Below are 18,297 nucleotides of genomic sequence, written 5' to 3' on the forward strand. Positions count from 1 at the left end.
GACCGGCTCAAAGAGCCCGAGGCTGGTTTTGCTTAGAAGGGGGGACCCCACGCATTTTTTTTTTTTTATTTAACACTGATTTATTTATTTTTTTTAAAGTGCACAATGAAGCCCAGCACGGATCTCTCAGATCCGGCCGAGATTCATTGTATTAAAGTCGGCAGTGTTTTACAAGTCACTCACATAAAACACTGCCTAAAAAAACGAATGACGTCGACATCGGTTAAACCGAAAATGCAGAATACGGCAGCTTAGTAAATTAGTCGTACTAAATTCAAAAAGTTGCATATTTACACTTTCGATGTCATTCGTGATTGAACTTTGACCTCAAACGGGAAAATACGAACTTTAGTAAATATACCCCGCTGTCTGCCGTTATGTGTAAAAAGTGTACGCTGTCTGCCGCTATGTGTAACAAGGGCACGCTGTCTGCCGTAATGTGTAAAAAGGGGATGCTGTCTGCCATTATGTGTAAAAAGGGGGACGCTGTCTGCCGTAATGTGTAAAAAGGGGACGCTGTCTGCCGTAATGTGTAAAAAGAGGAATCTGTCCGCCGTAAGGTGTAAAAAGGTCTCTACCTGGTGTAGTGGTGCTACTGTGCAGCCTAATTTGAATAACGGAGACTACTGTGCACCGTTTTATGTTTTATGAACTGAGCAGGACCCCCTCACCAGATCCTCTCCAGGGGTGAGGGGGTGGACTTGGATGGGAAGGGGGGGGGGGGCAAAGCATTTTGTTGCACCTGACCCTCTCCATGAGGGAGAAAATGCTCTGTTCCTGGACTTTCCTGGTAATGTATGATTGCCATCACCTGTGGTGAAACACCTTTCTTATCAATTAAACTAGCTCACCACAGGTGATGGCAATCATACATTACCAGGAAAGTCCAGGAACAGAGCATGATCTCCCTCATGGAGAGGGTCAGGTAGGCAAGTAAGGCCCAAAGCATTTTGTTGCACCTGGGCCCACCGCTCGCTAGTTCTGCCACTGGGTCAAACTTAATTTTTTCAGAGTCGGATCTTGCACATTTTGGATTTTTCTGGAGTCGGATCTTGCATGTTTTGTATTCCATATAAAAGTCCTTCCCTCATGATTGGATGCCATGTCACACTGGAGAGCAGAGGGAAAGGTGTAGTAAGGGGCTGAAGCACTGTGTAAAAAAAAACCTACGCCATTTAGCTCACCATCAGAGCGCCATTATGGTGCTATCAGGACCGAGGTGTTAGTTTAGCTTTAATGTTTTATTTATACAGTATTATAATATATCCTGGCCAATAGGTAGATACGCCACTGGCAGCCAGTCACCCTTACCAGTGTAGGTGACTGGTAAGGGTGACTGGCTGCCAGTGGCGTATCTACCTATTGGCCAGGATGGCACTCTCCAGGGGCACCAGCAGAGGAGGGGCGCTGCCCAGCGGTGCCACTTGTGGCCAGTAGGTAGCAGCTGAATCCGTTTTTCTTCCTCCGCTCCCGTGCCGGATGTTCAGGGGCAGCAATGAACACAGCATGCAGCAGTGGGCGCCGGTATCCAGCATGGTTGGTTTCACACTACAAACAAGAAACTGCTTAAACTACACCTCCCAGCAGCCCTTGCAACCAGGAGCTTCTGGCAGCAAGGGCTGCTGGGAGGTGTAGTTTATGTAGAGATCCTTGTTAGTAGAGCGATACAGTGCAGACCCCCAGTGCTGTTTGGGGACTAGTTTTTTTAAGTGCCATCCTGTCTGACGCTGCAGTGCCACTCCTAGATGGGCCAGGTGCTTGTGCCGCACATTTGTGTCACTTAGCTTAGCCATCCAGCGACTTTGGTGCACCTCTTTTTCTTCTTTGCATCATGTGCTGTTTGGGGACTAGTTTTTTTAAGTGCCATCCTGTCTGCCACTGCAGTGCCACTCCTAGATGGGCCAGGTGTTTGTGCCTCACACTTATGTCGCTTAGCTTAGCCATCAAGGGACCTTGGTGCACCTCTTTTTCTTCTTTGCATGATGTGCTGTTTGGGGCCTATTTTTTAAATTTGCCATCCTGTCTGCCACTGCAGTGCCACTCCTAGATGGGCCAGGTGTTTGTGCCGCCCACTTGGATCACTTAGCTTAGTCATCCAGTGACCTCGGTGCAACCTTTTGGCCTAAAAACAATATTGTGAGGTGCTCAGTATAGACTGTAAATGAGTGAAAATCAATATTATTGAGGTTAATAATACCGTAGGATCAAAATTACCCCCAAATTCTGTGATTTTAGCTGTTTTTATGATTTTTCAAAAATCATCCAGATTTAAAACCAAAACACAAAACAAGAAAAACAAAGAGAAAAGGAATCGGATTGGATGGGTGCACTTTGTCCCTTTAAATGTTATTATTGTTTAAAATACAATTTATTTACTTTGTTTTAAAAAAAATTTGGTTAACGACATCCCACCCCTTTCTGATAACCTGTGGGGCTTCTTTGTTTATTAATAACTGTTTAGCCTAATTATAGGCTAAGTAAAGCGAAGTATAAAAGAAAATTAAATAAAAAAGAAAAACGTGATGAAAAGTGTGTGTATATTAGTGAATAAAGTATTTAAAATTATTTTGTGTCCTGTTCTTACTTGTGGATATCACTTATATTTCACATCCCCTAGTAATAATTTCTGTCTCATATAATTGTATGCCTGGAAGCTAAGAGCTGAGTTCTCACATACAAAGTGTTACTTTGCTCTTTGATATAGTTGTAACCAGTGATCGAAGTGGGGCGGTATACGGCGGTATGGCATACCGCCACTTCTTCCACTGACCCGGAAATGAGCACATGAAAGTGCAGCAGGAGGCGAGGGAAGTGGCCATCCTGCTGCACATGGTGCTCCCCATCCCTGCGCGGCGGCTGGCGGCTGTGTAGAGCACTATAGTAGCTCACAGCCGCTCACCGCCAGCAGCTGCCCGCGCACTCTGCTCACGAGCCGCACGCTGCTCACCAGCCACCCGCTGCGAGCCACCAGCCGCCCGCCACCGGCCGCCTGGCGCCAGCCACTAGTCGCCCAATGCCACCAGCAGCCCACCGCTCACTGCTGCCAGCAACAAATGAGGTAATGTTCCCCTGCTGTCACCTCTCTCCCTGCTGTCACTGTCGTCACTCTCCCTGTCATCACTGTCGTCACTCTCCCTGTCGTCACTGTCGTCACTCTCCCTGTCGTCACTGTCGTCACTCTCCCTTTCGTCACTCTCCCTGTCATCACTGTCATCACTCTCCCTGTAGTCACTCTCCCTGTCATCACTGTCGTCACTCTCCCTGTCATCACTGTCTCTCCCTGTCGTCACTGTCTCTCCCTATCATCACTGTCTCTCTCCCTGTCTCTCTCCCTGTCGTCACTGTCTCTCTCCCTGTTGTCACTGTCTCTCTCCCTGTCGTCACTGTCTCTCTCCCTGTTGTCACTCTCTCTCTCCCTGTTGTCACTCTCTCTCTCCCTGTCGTCACTCTCTCTCCCTGTCGTCACTGTCGCCACTCTCTCTCCCTGTCGTCACTCTCTCTCCCTGTCATCATTCTCTCTCCCTGTCATCCCTGTCGTCACTCTCTCTCCCTGTCGTCCCTGTCATCACTCTCTCTCCCTGTCGTCACTCTCTCTCCCTGTCGTCCCTGTCATCACTCTCTCTCCCTGTCGTCACTCTCCCTGTCATCACTCTCTCTCCCTGTCGTCACTCTCTCTCCCTCTCGTCACTGTCTCTTTCTCCCTGTCATCACACTCTCTCACTGTCGTCACTCTCTCTTGCTGTCGTCACTCTCTCCCTGTCATCCCTGTCGTCACTGTCTCTCCCTGTTGTCACTGTCTCTCTCCCTGTCGTCACTCTGGCTATCCCTGCTGTCACAATTTCAGCTCATTCATTGTGCTACAATGTGAATTTTGGCTCATTCAGTGTGCTACGATGTGAATTTCGGCTCTTTCAGTGTGCTACAATGTGAATTTCGGCTCATTCAGTGCACTACAAGGTGAATTTTGGCTCATTCAGTGTGGTACAATGTGGATTTCGGCTCATTCAGTGTGCTACAATGTGAATTTCGGCTCATTCAGTGCACTACAAGGTGAATTTCTGTTCATTCAGTGTGCTACAATGTGAATTTCAGCTCATTCAGTGTGCTACAAGGTGAATTTCGGCTCATTCAGTGTGCTACAATGTGAATTTCGGCTCATTCAGCGTGCTACAATGTGAATTTCGGCTCATTCAGCGTGCTATAATGTGAATTTAGGCTCATTCAGTGTGCTACAATGTGAGTTTCGGCTCATTCAGTGTGCTACAATGTGAATTTCGGCTCATTCAGCGTGCTATAATGTGACATTTGGCTCATTCAGTGTGCTACAATGTGAGTTTCGGCTCATTCAGCGTGCTACAATGTGAATTTCGGCTCATTCCGTGTGTTACAATGTGAGTTTCGGCTCATTCAGTGTGCTACAATGTGAATTTCGGCTCATTCAGTGTGCTACAATGTGAATTTCAGCTCATTCAGTGTGCTACTATGTGAGTTTCGGCTCATTCAGTGTGCTACAATGTGAATTTCGTCTCATTCAGTGTGTTACAATGTGAATTTTGGCTCATTCAGCGTGCTACAATGTGAATTTTGTCTCATTCAGTGTGTTACAATGTGAATTTTGGCTCATTCAGTGTGCTACAATGTGAATTTCGGCTCGTACTGTGTGCTATAAAGTGAAAGAGGCACCAGTACTAGATAGTATAAGGGGTTCTACTACATGGGACACGCCCCCTTGTGGGTGACCACGCACCCTTTTGGGGTGACCATGCCCCCTTTTGGGGTGACCACGCCTTCGGCACGCGCATAATTACATCCTTGACTTTTGCATACCCCCACTTCCAAATTTCCACTTCGACCACTGGTTGTAACCACAGATGCACAGCTTATTTGTGGAATTATGGTGGTCATTCCGAGTTGATTGCTAACTGCTTTCGTTTGCAGTGCAGCGATCAGGCAAAAAAACGTCAGTTCTGCGCATGCGCGTCGTACTCTTACAACGAACAATGTAGTTTCACACAAGGTCTAGAGAAGCTTTTCAGTCACACTGCTGACCGCAGAGTTATTGACAGGAAGTGGGTGTTTCTGGGTGTCAACTGACCATTTTCAGGGAGTGAGTGAAAAAATGCAGGCGTGCCAGATAAAAATGCAGGCGTGACTGGTAAAATGTAGGCATGGCTGGCCGAACGCAGGGCGTGTTCGTGACGTCAAAACAGGAACTAAATAATCTGCAGTGATCGCAAGCTAGGAGTAGGTCTGGAGCTACTCTGAAGCTGCACAAAATTATTTTGTAGCCGCTCTGCGATCCTTTCGTTCGCACTTCTGCTAAGCTAAAATACACACCCAGAGGGCGGCAGCTTAGCGTTTGCACGGCTGCTAAAAGCAGCTAGCGAGCGAACAACTTGGAATGAGGGCCTATGTATCTAATGGTGTGCCTTGCTGTTGGAGATTTGACTCTCCCATAAAAACACCAAGGGAATATCTTGCAACAATTGTACCAATATTAACTTGGGTGACTTATACCCTTTCACACCGCACAAATAACCAAGTATCAACCCGGCATATTGCCGGGTTGACACGGGTCAGCGTGCGGTGTGAAAGGGGCATTGCCGAAATCACGGGTCGCCTGACCCGTCAATTCAACCCGGGTATAAAGCAGTGTTATACCCGGATTGAATACCGGGTCAGTGGCTGCGTAAACGGGCTCCCGGGTCGATGCGACCCGGGACCCATTTACTAGATAGGGAGAGGCGGCGCGGAGATGATCTCATCTCCCAGCGCTGCCTCCACCTCCACCCCCGCCGCCGGCTCTGCCCCCCCCCCCCACACACACACACACACACACACTGCTATGGCAACCCGCCCGGCTTATTTACGGGTCGGGAAAGCCTGCAGCAGCTGCCAATCCCGGATCCCACCCGGGAAGGACCCGTTTCCAATTCCCGGGTGGGATCCGGCATTGGCAGTGTGAAAGGGGTATTATACAAGTTCCCAGTTTTAGAAAGCAAATAGGTTAAGATAATAATTGTATATGTGTGTTAAATATCGCAATTTAAAACCCTGAGGTACTTTATTTTGAGTGGGGATTTTTAGCAGATTTAGAAGCTGTGCTGCACTTACTATCTATACACTTAAATGATAACTCTCTCATAAGTTCCTTTTAGTTAGTTGTTTTTCTCAAATAATTATAATGGGTGTAATGCTTGTATTGGCCTCAGCCAAATGAATCCCCCCTATATATGCTTGTTATTTCTTGAACATGGTTATGTGTTGTGTTGTAATTTTAACACATTCAGGAACACCTTGCATAAACACACTTTATTGCACAATTATTCCACATTTATTTGCATGCAAAGCTTTATGTATTGCTGACAGACCTTGTGTGTACTCGGCTTTTACAGCGGTGGGCAGCCCCACCTGTATGAGAGCCGTCAGAGCAATGCTCACATGTATTATATTCTGTAATGCATGCACCCACCGTTGTCATCTACAGTGACTGCGGTGGTGCAATAATGTGCATACGGTTCAGTCAGGCCTGCAATACTTAGGGATGTATAGATCAATAATTAAATCCTAGAACAGGAACACATGCTAACCTATGCGCATTTCGCTTTCCCTAAAGCTTCATCAGGGCTATATATATACAGGCGGCACTCAGAGACTACAAAATAATGTCCCAACAGGGTGCTTTCATTACTGTGCTGTGTATTGTGAGTAAGGGACACTTCAGTGTGGTGTAATTTGAATTGGGGTACTATTGAGTGGCCACACCCACTTTTTATGACACACTTGCCTTCCCTATTTCAAATATGGGGAGGGCGCCAGTACTTTACTTTGCCAGGGGTGCTTGGACACTTAGATACACCCCTGCTGGCTGCATACATCATTGCCAGTGTATGTATGTGTGTTTGAAACATGCACACTGCAGTGCAAAAGTGCAAACACATGCAAATTTTGTGTTGTGCGGCAAAAACAGGTAAACAAAAGTACAAAAAGACTCTTGGTTTAAAGTGAATCTGCACTTTTCTAATTTTTATTAAAGGAAATTATCTGCAGTATTGCTTGTATCTTGTGATGAGCCTGGGCAGAAACAATATTGATTATCTGGCCAAAAATACTTTACTGTGTCTGAGCTGCATCCCAAGAGACTGTTTATTTATTTTTTATTTAAACAATTAATTTTTCCAGTTTAAAAAACAACAACTAGTCTATTGTCATTCAATTTAAAAATATTTATTCATCGAGAAGAATGTGTAATGTTGAATAGCAGCATATATTGTGTTATCGGGTGCCTGTTATAAACCCCTTACCTGTACTACAAAATAATTATTATTACTTGCAAGGGAAACCCTCTTGTTCCTGCTGTTTAGAAATGTTAACACTTGTCTGTCATCCTCTTTTGTTATTGGATAATCAGTTTATTTAGTGTGTTATTAAGAGTAATGCTAGTTATACATCAAAACAATTTCTCTCCAACCAGCCAACTTTTTGGCTGGTTGGAAAGATAATCTGGCAGTGTATGGGAGCAAACAATTATCAGCCATTTGGTCCCACACGCTAAAAAAAGTCCAAAAAACGGTTCGGGCTAACTAGTTGGGAAAATCAAACCTGTTTCATTTTCCCAACTAATCATTCAGGTGTAGGGGGAACTTTCCCCCAACTGATCGATAAGTAAGCAGACACTGGCCAGCAGTGTCGGACTACTTCTTTTCCTTCACTGCTGGCTGGGCTGACCCTGTCAGCCCAGAATCTCCAGCAGTGGTGGCATTGTGGTGCGAAAGCTGGGATCAGGTTCAGGGCAGCCCGGCAACAGTAATGGACTGCCACTGTCATTCCGGCAGCGGTGGCGGCAGGAGAAGGAGATCCAGGGGCAGCGGCGGTAGTACTTCACTGAAGCCCCTGTGTACCTGGGACCCTCAGCAGCATTAAACAGATGTGAGTGGGAGGAGAGGATCAGTCACATACCCGCATTCCACCCCGGTTACCCTGCACCACCCTCCTGGCGATCAGCACCCGGCCACAGCATGTCACCTGCCGCACTCCAACACCAATCACTTGGCACCCCCGCGCGATTAGTACCCGCAGCAGCAGTGTTCCCTATCTGCATGCTCCCCAATGGCAACCACTCCCCTGGCTCTGCATCTCCCCAGCTGTAGTCAGTGGTGGATGCAGGGGGATATTACACACATCTGGTAAGTGATGGGGCGCTATGCTGATAGTCTCCTGAAGTGTTCCTACTGGGTCCCCTGTGGTCTGCTGCAGAAACTAAAGTGGGTGGGTGGTGGTTTCAGGCTATAACCTGGGTTGATCGATCTCCCTGCCGGGTCACCCCGTGCTGTACTACCCTATCTGCACTGTTTCTGAGATGCACCTCAGACCCCCCCTCCTGCACAAGCAGTACTGCACCTCTCTTTGACCACACTATAACTGCACCCTAACCTCACCCACCTCCTCCTGACCTCTGCGCCCTAACCTCACCCACCTCCTCCTGACCTCTGCACCCTAACCTCACCCACCTACTCCTGACCTCTGTGCTCTGACCTCACACACCTCCTCCAGACCTCTGCGCCCTGACCACACCCACCTCCTCCTGACCTCTGTACCCTAACCTCACCCACCTCCTCCTGACCTTTGTGCCCTGACTTCACCCACCTCCTCCTGACCTCTGCACCCTTACCTCACCAACCTCTTCCTGACCTCTGCACCCTAACCACTCCCACCTCCTCCTAACCTCTGCACCCTAACCTCACTTACTGCCACATGACCTCAGCGGCCTGACCTCACCCACCTCCTCCTGACTTCTGTCTCTCTGTGCCGTAACCTCACCCACCTCCTTCTTGTAACGGATATAAGGGTACCTGCTTTGTTGTGTGACGTAACATGAATAAGGGGGGGGGATAGCATAGTTTTATTGAAATAAATAAATAGGCATGCAAAAGATTTTCTTTATTCAAAACATACAGAAGTAGACAGACCTTGTCTGCCTACTTCTGTGACATCACAAGTTGGACAGAACTTGGCTGGTCTAATGAAAAGGTGGCTGGTTAGCTAGTCTGATGAAAAAAGTTGGTTAGGTGTACCGTTTTAGTTGGACAGAAAAGGTGGATGGTTGGCCAGTTGGATGGTTGGAGGAAAGTTGGTCTGATGTATGGCTAGCATTACAAAGTGTGAAATAGGGTTCTGTATGCCCCATGTTTAAGACAAAATAATAATTATTTCTTGCAAAGAAGACCTTTTGTTCATGTTGTTTAAAAATGTAAATGATAGCCTGTCCTCCTCTTGTGTTTTCAGTAATTTGCATAGTGTGTTATAAAAAAAAGGATGCAGCATATCTTAGGGCTGTGTTACTAAGTGCAAGGTATCCCCATCATCTGCACCCCAAAATCATAAGTGGAAAATAAACCTTTTTTGCTGGTATCAAGAAAATGCAGTCTTTTAATAAAACTGCATGGTAAAGGTAAGGAGTGGCCTGTGTGCATCCTCCACACATGCCCCCTCTGCTCTGTCAGCAGCCATAAAATGTATACTCTGGCTTTGTGCCAGAGTCTACTTTTCATGTGCAGGTCTCCAGAAAAAAAGGGGCCCAAGCTTTATTCACTGGGACATATCTACTGTGCATGTGCGAATCACCGGTAAAAATCACCTATCTCTCTCTCTCTCCCTATCTCTCTCTCTCTCTCTCTCTCTCTCTCTCTCTCTCTCTATATATATATATATATATATACAGTATGTATATATATATATATATATATATATATATTTATATATATATATATATATATATATATATATATACATACAGCAGGCTGGTGCGGCACTCCAAGCGACTGTCACAAATAAGCAGTAGAGTCCTCGGTATGGACAACGTTTCAAAGCAATTTAATGTAGCTTTTTCATCAGGTCATATACAACAAACAAAATGTACTCACCTAAATACCCAGCGTGTGCATCGCACCACCTGATGAAAAAGCTACATTAAATTGCTTTGAAACGTTGTCCATACCGAGGACTCTACTGCCTATTTGTGACAGTCGCTTGGAGTGCCGCACCAGCCTGCTGTATGTATTCATCCCATGTGAGGGAACCCAGCGCTTTTGATTCTAATGGGAGAGCCGGACCTGCCTGCTGTATGTATATATATATATATATATATATCAAATCTACGAGTACTCTGCACTCACATCCAAGTTTTGAAACAATATTTTCAGGGTGCTCCCAGTACACCTATTAGGTGCACATATCTAGTACAGAGTCCACAATGATTGTGGGGGGCACTCACAAGTCCAAAAAACATAAGGATCAAAAGATATATTTTATTATTGGTAGATAAAATCCAAGTCTTGGGTCGGCGTTTTGATCTCTCATTTGGATCTTTCTCAAGACAGACTAAATATTCCAATAAAATACTTCACAATACATTGTCATCCAAAGTAGGTTAAACAATCTGCAAAAGGAAGACACATACAAGTACTTTAGCCTCCCAGGTCTTTGTTGCTGGCAATATGAATAACAAACAACCATAAAAGTATATAGTGATATACTAACACCACCCCCAAACAGTCAGACAACTCCCAGAGTGTAAGTAAATACAAAGGTGAAAATACTACTAAAGTAATATGACATAAGGAAAACAATAAGGACTTATGGATTACTTAATTCAATAGATCCATGGGACACCAAAGATCATCAAGGAACTCATCAACAAGGTTAATAACCATACTGATAATGGAATAGTGTAGAATGAAAGACCAAACAAAAATTCAAAAATATATAAATGAGATACATACACTAAATATCTGTACAAACAAAAACACCATTACACAAACTCACAGTAGCATTCAAAAAAGTACCGGATCATGGTGAAGTCACAGTCCAGGATAGTGTACCACAACAAACTGCAGTAGTACATGTATTTAGTTTTCATCTAGCGCTATGTATATAAAAGCAGTTTGTTTAGAATACATTCTAGATCTCCATGTGCAAAATACAAGCGCTAATAGATAAACTTTAAATGAGTCAGGACAAACAAACCTATAGGCTATAAAACAAAATAATGTTTAAGCTCTTTTTTAATCCTTTATGGGATTGTAGTTCTAAAGGCACAACCGTGGAAGCACTGGTGGTATAGTGTATCACGCTATCCCTATCTTACCCTAACCAACGATGTCCCTTCTCCGTCTCTCGTCCGGCACGGGCGCTGTAGTGAGCGGCGATTGCAAGCAATCAATAAGTAGATCTTCAAAGAGACATTCCATATAGGAGAGCATAACAGCAAAATACTCTCAGGTAACACCATCAGAGCATGCATCTGGACTGGCTGGAGGAAAAGGCACACTGGCCAGATTTAAATAGCCACAAAACCAGAACTAATGCTAGAACCAGAAGTGCAGAGCAAATCACCCATAACTTAAAAGAAATTTAAAATAAAATTACAAAGACCCAAAAATGGGGTACACACTAATGGCACAACCAGCGGCAAATGGAACCGCTACACCTGTATACTAAAAAAGCAATTAGGTCTCCAAACACTGTAGCTCAGTCTCAAGGCTGGAAGTGAGTAATAAGCCATGACTCGGAAGCGCCATGTGTTCCACCGGCCGAGGCCGTGGAATGCAAGGTGACGATGAGCCGAGACCCGGAAGTGTGCTGTGCTCCACTGGTGAAGGCCATGGAACACAAAGCAACCCAGCAAGGCAAGTGTACCTAGGGGGGGTAACAGACCCTATAGAAAGATGTATACCACTCAATACATAATATAAATGCCCCAATGGCGCTCAGCCATACAAACCAACTATAAACAGACAAAAAATATAAAGAGGCAAGAAACAAAAATTAGACTACAAGACAAGAACACTACACACAGAATATGAAAACAACCATACAAAATACTAATGAAAAAATAATAAGAAATAATAAAGAATAATAAAGAATAAAAATAAGACAAAGATAAATATCAATAAATACAATAAAGAATAAAATAAATATTGAATAAAATAAAATAAACCAAACAAAATAAAATGAAAAAATACACTAACAAAAAATACACACAATAAAAAAAAAAATAATAAAAAAAGAAAAAATTAAAATTAGAAATGAAAAAAGAAGAAAAGGAACAAGGAAAAAAATGAAACAAAAATAATGAAAAATAATAAAAAAATAACTAATGATACTAAGAAAAGACCACGCAGGATTTCGGATGAAGAGATTTAAGGGATTATATTCATTTAATCCTTTGGGGGTAAGTGTGTCCAGTTTATGTATCCAGAAGCTATTACATTTTTTTAGAGCTAGGGTACGATCACCTCCCTGTGATAATGGTGAAACCCAATCAATTAGTTTGTCCCTTGGAGAAAAAATGGCGAACAACAGGTTTATCGGAGGTACCAGTTTCAAAAGCAGCTCGGATGGAGGCCCGATGGTTGGCCATTTGGTCCCGAAATTTTTGGGAAGTAAGGCCAACATAATATAGCCCACATGGGCAGATTAAGATGTATATTACATAGTCCAAATGGCAATGTAAATTATAGCAAATCTTGATCTTCTTCCCTGTATGGGGATGTGCCACATAGGGGCCAGCCAACATTGAGCTGCAAGTCACACAGGTACCACATGTGAAACATACAGGTTTACTCTACATGGTAGTGATTAGGCTGGGTTTGGACTCAGAATACAGAGTTGAATGTATCAAAATCTGTTTAAGATTAGGGCCTCTCCCATAGGCCATCATTGGTGGACCAATCTTATTGAAAGGTAAAGAGGGATCAGTCGCTACAATCGGCCAGCAGCTACAGTAGATATTTTTTTCCATTTAAATTAAATGAGCTCTTTTCGAAAGGTATCAATTTAGGATTGTAGCCTGTCGATCCAATTGCTTGACTTGTCCTCACAGAGTAATGGTTAAGTAGTAGCATTAGTCATCTCAATGTCCACTTTGATCTTTTTAATATCATTTCCAACCTCCTCTTTGACCAATGCCATTAGATCAAACAAGCATTTATTCAGGATAGCACACCATATGCTGCAGAACACAGGGCTATTTCTACCTAAAGTAGGGATGTTATTTAATTTGAATCTCCTAGGGATTTGTTTATGTCAGTGAAACTCTGAAAGAAATTGGCCATGTAGTTGAAATTCCACTTCACGTTGGCGCAACTTCAAGATTTTATAAAAAAACATCAGCTGCTGTTTCCGCCGGTAGGGAGTCAAAGTCAAGTTTGTCAAACAATAATCTTTCCACCTCAACATCGGTAAAGGAGATAGTACCTTGTTCAGCCTGTGACAAAAGGCTGTCCATTAAATAAGCTCCACATTGGGCCATAGTTGTGCCTCAGGTATCAGTTAGAGTCACTATAAATATAGTGGGTATACACTAGTCTGTCCAGTTCAAGCATGGATCATTCCATATGCAGATAGATCTGATGGGTGTCATAAAAAGCAGGTCATTGGACACATGTCCAAAGGCCGTAATACAAAAACCACAAGTATTCTGCACTCACATCCAAGTTTTGAAAAAATATTTCAGGATGCTCCCAATACACCTATTAGGTGCACATATCTAGTACAGAGTCCACAATGATTGTGGGGGGCACTCACTACTCCAAAAAACATAAGGATCAAAATATATATTTTATTATTGGTAGATAAAATCCAAGTCTTGGGTCGATGTTTGAACAGATTAGGTCAACCTTTTGGAGATTGTTTGAACTGCTTTGGAGGACTATGTATTGTGAAGTCTTTTATTGGAATATTTAATATGTCTTGAGAAAGATCCCATTGAGGGATCGTAACATCGACCCAAGAGTTGGATTTTATCTACCAATAATAGGGAACACCATCTGCCTCCAGCATCCCCGTTGCTAGGGATCCAGCGGCTCACAGCACCTGGTGTCTGCCTGTTGCTTGGTGCCGGGCGGGGACCAGGAGACTTTGCGTCTGGCATCTGCCTGTTGCTAGGCGCCAGGCGGGGACCAGAAAACCTTGCATCCAGTGTTCACCTGTTGCTAGGCACTGGGTGGGGGTCAGCGGGATGTGCAGCATCCCAGCTCCACGGCAACGAACGGGACATGCAACTCCCGGTGCTAACAGTACCCCTTCCTTGAAGAGGGGTTAAGAAACCCCTAGATCCAGGCTTCTAGGGATATTTCTTGAACAAACCTTTCTTTAATTTAGGAGCATGAAAAAACTTTCCAGGTACCCAAGTTCTCTCTTCAGGACCGTAGCTTTTCCAATGAACTAAAAAATATACTTGACCCTGTACAAACTTGGAGTCTAGAATTTTCTCAACAACAAATTCTTGATGTCCTTGAATCAAGACTGGAGAAGGTCTCCTGAAACCTCTTACTTTAAATTTCTTAGAAACAAATGCCAATTTAAATAGAAAACAATGGAAGGTATTATTGATTCTCAAAGACCTGGGTAATTGCAGAAGAAAAGCAACAGGATTGATTTTCTGGATTATTTGAAATGGTCTAATGTAACGGGAACCCAATTTTTGAGATTTCTGGCAGAGCTTGATGTTTTTGGCAGATAACCATACCATGTCTCCTACTTTAAAAGAACAAGGTTTCTGAACTCTGTCAGCAAATCTCTTAGACTGGACTGCCGCATCCTCCAAGGCTTGATGTACTTTCCTCCAAATCCTCCTAAGGCGAGACATGGGAGAAAAAGAAGAAGAACTAGACAGTTGTGATGGAGTGAAAGTATTGAATTTAGGATGAATACCGGAAACACAGAAGAAAGGAGACATGGAAGTTGAAGAATGTTAAGAATTATTATACGCAAACTCTGCAAAGGGTAGTCAACCCAATCATGTTTTTAGAGTCAGACCTATAGGTAATAATGAAATTGAACCTGTCAACAAACAGTGCCCATCTGGCTTGTCGAGAATTTAATCTTTTAGCAGATTCAAGGTAGACTAAGTTTTTGTGGTCTGTGAAAACGGTTATTGTATGCCTTGCTCCCTCCAGCCAGTGTCTCCATTCTTCAAAAGCACATTTGACTGCTAGAAGCTCTCAATTCCCTACATCATAGTTGATTCCCTCTAGCCAGTGTCTCCATTCTTCCAAAGCACATTTGACTGCTAGAAGCTCCCAATTCCCTACATCATAGTTGACTTCAGCAAGAGAAAATGTTCGAGAGAAAAAGGCACAGGGATGGAGCTTATGACTGAGTGGATCCTCTTGTGAAAGGATAGATCCAACTCCTACTTCGGAGGCATCCACTTCTACAATGAAAGGTAGATTTGGATCGGGATGCCTAAGAACAGGAGCAGAGATAAATGCTTTTCTGAGGTCCTCAAAAGCCTTTACTGCCTGTGGTGGTCAATGAGCAGGATTGGCACCTTTCTTGGTAAGGCTCACAATTGGAGCAACAATTGAGGAAAAATAATCAATGAATCTTCTGTAATAGTTTGCAAAGCCAAGGAAACATTGAGTAGCTTTTAGATTGGAAGGACGGACCCATTCCACAATTGCCTGAAGTTTCTTAGGATCCATAGAAAACCCCTTGGAGGTGATGATGTATTCTAAGAAGGCCACCTTCTCAACCTCAAATTCAAATTTTTCCAATTTTTCATAAGGATGATTCTCCATTAGTTTGGTGATTACCGCTTTTACATGAGCTCGATGTTCTTTAAGTGAGGCAGAGTAGATCAGAATATCATCGAGATAGACGACCACAAATTTTCCAAGGAAATCCCAAAGAACATCATTTATGAGATCCTGGAAGACGGCAGGAGCGTTGGAGAGTCCAAAAGGCATAACCAAGTACTCATAGTGACCTGAATGAGTATTGAATGTGGTCTTCCATTCATCTTCCTGCCGGATCCGAATGAGATTATGTGCCCCTCGTAAATCGATCTTGGAAAATATTGTAGCACTTCTGAGCTGATCAAATAAGACAGTGATCAGGGGTAATGGGTATGAATTTTTGATTGTAATCTTATTCAGTCTCCTGTAGTCAATACATGGCCGTAAAGAGCCGCCCTTTTTACTGACGAAGAAAAAAATGGCTCCTACCGGTGATTTAGAAGGCCTGATGAAGCCTTTTTCTAAACTCTGCCTGAGCTTTCATCTCAGGCAAAAATAGAGCGTAAAGGCAGCCCTTGCGGAGTCTAGCTTCAGGTATGAGATATATTGCACAATCTTACGGACTGTGAGGAGGCAGAGATTCAGCTTGTTGTTTGGAGAAAATGTCCTAAAAGATATGCACTGGGTTAGAAACCCTTCAGGGACAGGAAGTGCTGAGTGAACCAGCATGGTCAAGCATTTGATTGCACATTCCATGCCCCAAGAAACCAGATCTCCAGTACTCCAGTTGAATACTGGATTATGAATCTTAAACCAAGGCAGGCCCAGAACAATTGGAGTTAGGGGACAATGTACCAGAAAAAAAAGATAACTCTTCACAATGGAACATTCCGACAAAAAGCTGGAGGACTGGAGTCCGGGTACTGACCCAACCGTTTTGGAGAGGACAACCATCCAATCCACAAACAGAAATTGGTGAGCAAAGAGTTTCCGTAGGAATTCCTCTGGCAAGAGCAAATTCCAAGTCCATAAAATATCCGGCAGCCCCGGAATCAACAAAAGCAGTAACCTCAGTAGGACTAGAAGGGGTTGTTATCCTAATGGGTAACAACAACAAATTATTTTGGGAGATGGAAGAGAGACCCAAAAAGACTCTCCCAAAGTTTCTCGGGTCTACTAGTTTTCTACCATTTGTGGACAAATGTTTGCTAGATGTCCAACAGTAGAGACACAGTCCAAGAGTGTGATGTCTCGACTTCTCTTGAGGTGTTAAACAGAAAGCCCTGATTTGCATGGGTTCCTCCATATCCCCTACAGCCTCTGGCACTGTCCAACGAGAGGGGACCTCCCTCTCCATTCTTCATTCCCGAATCCGCCTATCTACTTTGATGGTTAACTCCATGAGTGCATCCAGGGTGGCCAGAGAAGGATATTGGAAATCCTTGATTTGTTCTGTTAATCCTAACTGGAACTGACTCCAAAGTGCTGGGTCATTCCAGCCACAATCATTGGTCCATCTGCGAAATTCAGTACAATACACCTCGGCAGAGTTTCTCCCTTGATTAAGAGAATGAAGATGGGCCTCTGCAGATGCTGCCTGATCTGGATCATCATAGAGAACACCTAAGGCTTTAAAGAAGGAATCCATGGAAAGCAGACAAGGGTGATCTGCTGAAAGGCCAAAGGCCCAAGACTGTGGGTCACCTTGTAACAGGGAAATTATGATCCCTACTCGCTGGGTCTCAGTGCCTGAAGAGAAAGGCCTGAGCTTGAAATACAGCTTGCAACTTTCCTGGAAGTTCACAAACTGTTTACAGTCTCCAGAAAACCTATCTGGGAGGTTTAGCTTTGGCTCCCTGGGAGCGGATAATAAGACAGTCTGGGTCCTACTAGTTTCATCCTGAGTGTCCACTCGAAGAGTAAGATCCCATAGCTGCTGGGTCAACCCCTGGATCTGACCCACCAGAATCTGAGCCGTATTTTGTGTTGGTTCCATCCGGAGACAAACGACCCACGGAGCTAAGTTTTTTTTGGCTAATGATACTGTTATGGGTGAGTACCTGGAACTCAGGGGAGTATGCGACAACTGGGAAGTTGCAGTACTCACATGAAAGCTGCAGCTAGAATTGATGTCTGCAGCAACTCGTGCTCAACCCCTGACTCCGTTACCCCTCTTAGTGGTCGGATGGTGCCTGCGGTGCTAATATTCTTCTGTCCATGGCAGCCACGTTTGAATGGGCAAATTAGGTCCTCCCAAACTCCGATGCCCCCCGATTTTATTAAGTGACAAGGCACCACCTGAGACTGCGAGTGAGTAAGGGGGAACCTAACTAACCCTGCAACACCAATGCACGAATGATAATGAGAACAACAATGGTCTTAGATGTTATAAGCAAATAAACAGTGAGAGCAACAATGCTCAGGGATGTTAAAGATATAAATATAAACAAAGAACTGTTAGCGTGGATACTCCATGAAAACCTGAACACCAGCTGGCAAGATCTTGTCAGGCAGAATCTCCAGTGAGCTGACTGGTTCACACAGAAGTAAGAACTATCACCAGCATCTTTGGAGTGACCAGAAAAAGAATATAAATGGTGCTGCACCAATCACAGAATAAACTCCTTAATTGCAAATATTGTGCAGCTGTCCTGCTACACGTCCTTGTACACAGCTGTGTACTTAGTTACTCAGCAACGGGGAATGTCATCTGCCTCCGGCATCCCCGTTGCTAGGGATCTGATGGCTCACAGCGCCCGGCGTCTGCCTGTTGCTA

Source organism: Pseudophryne corroboree, chromosome 1 (assembly GCF_028390025.1).
Source record: "Pseudophryne corroboree isolate aPseCor3 chromosome 1, aPseCor3.hap2, whole genome shotgun sequence".
NCBI lineage: Eukaryota > Metazoa > Chordata > Amphibia > Anura > Myobatrachidae > Pseudophryne > Pseudophryne corroboree.